The 5,818-nt window shown below is 41.6% G+C and overlaps 1 pseudogene; it reads left to right on the forward strand.

The window, feature by feature from the left end:
* The first annotated feature begins 4,547 nt into the window (after positions 1-4,547).
* LOC102870611 lies at positions 4,548-4,932 on the forward strand (annotated as a pseudogene).
* The last annotated feature ends 886 nt before the right edge of the window (positions 4,933-5,818 follow it).

The following is a 5,818-nucleotide window of genomic DNA, read 5'->3' on the forward strand; positions in this document are numbered from 1 at the left end:
GGGGAGAAGGGTGCAACAATGAATGAATGGAATCCCAAAATCTCTGTAGATGTTTATTGAAATGAAAAATAAACAACCTAAATTAAAAATTTAAAAAAAAATTTTAAAAAATTGAATCGAATTGAAATGCTAGGTTTAAGAACATATGATGTTGTTGCTATTATGGGCAATTGAGTACAACTCATAGTGTCCCCATGAACAACAAATCTGTCCTATCCTGGACCATCCTCATCCTCTATGACATACATGAGTACATTGCTGCAGTCACTATGTCAATTCATTTTGTTGGAAGTTTTCCTCTCCTTTGAGGTCCCTCCATGTTTCCAAGCATGATATTTCTTTCTAAGGAATCGCCTCTCCCAGAACACTTGATTGTGCTAATGCGAAACCTATACTTGGACCCAGAGTCAGTCGTCAGAACAGAGCAAGAAAACACTGCATGGTTCAAAATTGGGAAGGGCATACATCAGGAATGTGTCCTATCTCCACACCTTTTCAACCTGTATGCAGAACGGATTATCCAGGAGGCTGGGCTCTATGAGGAGAAATGTGGCATCAGGATTGGAGGAAGATCTATCAACAGTCTGTGATATGCAGATGACACAACCCTGCTTGCTGAAACTGAGGAGGACCCGAAGTGCTTGCTGCAGAGGGTCAAGGACTACAGCCTTCAATATGGATTGAGGCTCAATGTCAAGAAGACAAAGATTCTCACCACTAGACCAACTGGCAGTAACAGGATGAATGGGGAAGAGATTGAGATTGTTCAGAGCTTTAGTTTGCTTGATTCCATAGTCAACACTCTTGGCACCAGTAGCCAGGAAATGAAAAGGTGCATTGCCATGGGAAAGTAAGTCTGCTGTTAGGGACCTCTCCAAAGTACTGAAGAGCAATAGTGTCTCTCTGGAGACTAAGGTGCATCTGATACAGGCCATGGTCTTTTGCTATCACTTGTTATGCATCAGAGAGTTGCACAATGACTATCGAGTATAGAAGGATAATTGATGTCTTTGAGCTGTGGTGCTGGAGAAGAATATTGACAGTACCATGGACTGCTAGGAAAACAAACAGGTTCATCCTGGAGAGGGTTAAACCAGGCTGCTCCTTGGAGGCAAGGATTCTGGGGCTTCGTCTGACATACTTTGGACATGTTGCAAGGAGAGACAGGTCCTTGGAGAGGGACATCATGCTGGGAAGAGTGGAGGGACAGCGCAGGAGGGGAAGACCCTCTATGAGGTGGATTGATTTAGTGACTGGGATAATCGGGATGGGTGTATCAGAGGTGGTGCGGTTGGCGCAGGATAGAGCAGGGTTTATGGCTGTTGTGCATAGGGTTGCTATGAGTTGCAAGTGACTTGACAGCATGTAACAACAAGAACATGTCAAAAGTATATGAGATGAAGCTTTATCATCCTTTCTTCTAAGAAGTACTCTGACTCCATCTTCTCCATGAATTACCTGTTTGTAATTTTAGCAGTCCATAGGATATTCAATGTTCTTTTCCAACACTGCAGTTCAAGGGCATAATTTTCTTCTTCTGTCATGTTGTTGTTGTTGTGTGCCATAAGGTGAGAACTGACTCATAGCTGACACTCCAGCAGGTGTTTTGAGATGGTAATCACAAAGGAGGAGAGTACACATCACAGCAAGAATCCGTGCAACAAGAAAAGCAGCTTCTTCAACAAATGATGCTAGGATGGCTGTGTTTCCCCATGCAAGAGAATTAAGTTGCACTTCTGCTTTATTCTATTTGTGTAACTGCAACTAAAAATATAACTCAAAATGGAACAATGACCTATGTGTAAGAAATAATAGCCTTAAAACTCTTAGAACATAGAGATAAAACATCAAGACCTAGTATTTATGACAAGGTAATCTTATATATGATACCAAATGCACAATAAATAATAAATGAACTTCATTAAAACAAAAATATTTTGTACTCAAGGACTTTGTTAACAAAGTGAAGTGTTAACCTATAAAATGAAAGGACGTATTTTAGAACTCTATGAGGAGCTCTGGTAGCCCAGTAACAAAAAGCTGTGTTGCAATTCCAAAGGCACCCAGTGTGAATCCACCAGCTGCTCTGTAGGAGAAGGATGGGCAACCTCCTCCCAGGAGATTAACCACCTCTGAAAACCTGCTTGACGGTCAGCTATGGATAGGTTTCAACTTTATGGTACACAACAGCAATATTGGATAAAGGTTTTATAATGAAATAATCTACGACTTACAATAACAACAACAAAAATAAATAAGACCATTTTTCAAATGACCAAAGTACTTGAATAAATATTTCACCAAATAAGAAAGGCAAATGGCCCACAGTACCTGAAAAGATACCCAACATCATTAGTCATTCTTCTTGTTGTCGGGTGCCATGCAGTCAACTACAGCTCAAGTGACCTTGTGGTGACGCTTTTTCCTCTGCTGCCTCTTCATCACAGTCTCTGCCAGGCTGAAATCCATTGTTGTGTTCACTGTGTCAAACCATCTTGCTGAGGGTCTTCCTCTCTTTTGTTGATGCTCTATTTTCCCAGCATGATGTGTTTTTCCAAGGACTGGTCCTTCCTCAAAACATGCCCAAAGAATGTTGCTTCACTTCTAAAAGATGACTGTTAAAGAAAAGATAATATACAATATGTTTTTTGTTGTTATATGCCATTGAGTTGCCTGCGACTCATAGTGACCCTATGTACAACAGCTCTAACCCCTGCTCTACCTCACTATCTTCGACAAACCCACTTCCCATTACCCCAGTCACTGAATCAATCCATCTCATTGATGGTCTTCCTTTCCTGCTCTGTCCTTCCACCCTTCCAAGCGTGATGTCCCTCTTCAAGAACTTATCCCTTCTTGCAACATGACCAAAGTATGTCAGATGAAGATTCAGAATCCTTGCCTCCAATGAGCAGCCCGGTTTAACCCTCTCTAGGACAAACCTGTTTGTTCTCTTAGCAGTCCGTGGTATATTCAATACTCTTCTCTAGCACCACAGCTCAAAGGCATTAATTCTTCTATCCTCCCTAGTCTTTGTATAGCTCTGTGATGCATAGCAAATGATTGCAAAGGCCACAGCCTGTATCAGGCACATCTTAGTCTCCACACTGACATCGCTGCTTTTCAGTACTTTGGAGATGTCTCTGACAGCAGACTTTCCCAATGCAATATATCTTTTAATTTCCTGGTTGCTGTTACCAGGAGTGTTGATTGTGGAGCCAAGCAAACTAAAGCTGTTAATAATCTCAATCCCTTCACTGTCTATCCTGACGCTGCCAATCTGCTGAGAGGTGAGAATCATTGTTTTCTTGATATTGAACTTCAATCCATATTGAAGGCTGCAGTCCTTGACCTTCTGCAGCAAGTGCTTCAGGTTCTCCTCAGTTTCAAGATACAATATATTGATCAAAAATCAAACTCAAAGCCATTGCTAGCAAGGTGGAACCAACACACTGCAGATTTTTCAGAGGCTATAAATCACACAGTTGGAGATTGGCCAACTTTATCCCAAAGAGTAGCTGGTGGAATTAAACTGCCTGCCTTTGGGTTGTCAGTGCAACTCTTTATCCACTAGGCCAGACATTATACTGGCTTCATTATATTGATCTATTATAATTAATTTTATGAAAAGCTGCATGTAATTGTAATATTCTAAAATAGAATATATTTTATGTTGTTGTTAGGTGCCCTTGATTTGAATATGACTCATAGCTACCCTAAGAACAATGGATCTGGACTCTGTCCTACCCTGTGCCTTCTTCTTTATCTCTGTACACGTAAGCCCATTGCTACAGTCCACCTGGCTGAGGGTCTTTCTGCCTTTCACTGGCCCTCCCCCTTTCCAAGTTTGAGATCCCTTTCCAAGGAAAAGCCTCTCCTAGCAACAGGCCCAAAATCTATGAGGCAAATCTTTACCATCCTTGCCTCCAATGAACAATTTAGGTTGTACTTTTTCTAAGACATTTTTGTTTGTTTTCTATTGCAGTCCATGTGATATTCCATACTCTTCTCCAACACTACAACTCAAAGGCATCAATTCTTCTGATGCCCTTATTGATTGTTTAGCTCTCAAACACATAGCAAATGACTGAAGAGACAGGCCCTGGCCTGAGTCTTCAAACTGACATCATAACTCTTCAGTAATTTGGAGAGGTCCCTGACAGCAGACTTTGCCAATGCAATACATTTCCTGATCTACTAACTACTGGTACCAGGTATGTTGATTATAGATCCAAGTTAGATGAAGTCATTGACAATTTCGATCTTTTATCTATCTATAAATGATCAAATGAAAAATCAATGTAAGAGACCTCACCCCCCAGCCCGAGGCTTCCTCTCACATACCCAGCTGCCAAGTCCAGCACGTGCCTCAGCAGCAAGCCTGTCGTAGCCTGTAGCCTCGCTGTCAGAGCTCTTGCTGTCATCCATCGCCTCGGCTGTCAGCTGTCAGCAGTGCATTGTTTTAGTAGCGGCCGCCAGGCTGCCCCAGTCACCAAGGGCTTGCCTCCCTACTCTCAGGTCTCACGGAGGCTGGGCGACGCTCCATAATGGGAGACAAGCCAATTTGGGAACAGATTAGATCCAGCTTCATTCAACATTACCACCAGTTATTTGATAACGACAGAGTCCGACGAGGAGGAATTTATATTGACACATCATGCCTTACGTGGGAAGGACAACAGTTCCAGGGGAAAGCTGCTATTGCAGAGAAATTGTCTAGCTTTCCGTACCGGAAAACCCAGTACAGCATCATGTCACAGGACCATCAGCCCATGCCAGGTAGCTGTATCCTCAGCATGGTTGTGGGCCAGCTCTAGGCCGATGAAGACCCCCATCATGGGCTTTCACCAGATGTTCCTGTTAAAGAATATCAATGATGCTTGGCTTTACACCAATGACATGTTCAGGCTTTCTCTGTACAACTTCAGCTGAACTTGTCCCAGCCAGGCATTAATGCTGTTTCTTCCTCCCTCCTTTTCCGGATACTATTCACACTCTTCCAGATGCTCCAAATATCATACACAAATAAGCAATGCTGAGGTGGGAGTGGGTGTGGTGCACTGCTGCCACCGAGGTGTTAACAGTGCGTGATATTTGGACACTAGACTAGTTGCATCTGACAGGAGAAATTTGGGTTGTACCAGTGCATGTCTTGGAAGGATTTAAGTAATACAAAAGGTTGTCTTTTTTTCTTTCTTTTTAATCCACTGACAAGTTGCTCTAGTAGCCCAAAGAAGTGAAGGAGAAAGCAGCTGCTTCACCGCCCAGATACTGATTTGTTCAGATGTTTCAAAGCCTCATTATACAATAAAACTGTGAAAATTTTCTTTAAAAAAAGAAAAATCAATGTGATTTGTAAACTTTCCCTCAAATTAAATGAAAAGTTATAAAAATAGATGACTATGCTCATAAAAAATGAAAATATTGGGCAGAAAATTTGAACCTTTATTCATTGTCAGTATGAGTACAGCAGCCACTGTAGAAAATAATTTGTTATTTTCTCAAATACTTAAACTTACAAAGGTCTGCTTAACTCAGCCTTGGTATTTTCAATTGTTTCATATGCATTTGAAAGTTGGACAATGAATAAGAACAACCAAAGAAAAATCAATCCCTTTGAATTATGGTGCTGATGACGAGTGTTGAATATCTCTTGAACTACTGAAAAAGCAAGCAATCTGTTTTAAATGTAGTACAGCCAGGGTGTTCTTCAGAGGCAAAGATAGTGACACAGTGCATTTTTGGCATGTTGTTGGTGGCAGGTAGGGAGTTGAGGGGTGCAGTCCTTGAAAAAGACATTATGCTTGGAAAGGTGGAG

Source organism: Elephantulus edwardii, unplaced genomic scaffold (genome assembly GCF_000299155.1).
Source record: "Elephantulus edwardii isolate Elephantulus edwardi_28Jun2011 unplaced genomic scaffold, EleEdw1.0 scaffold00191, whole genome shotgun sequence".
Lineage (NCBI taxonomy): Eukaryota > Metazoa > Chordata > Mammalia > Macroscelidea > Macroscelididae > Elephantulus > Elephantulus edwardii.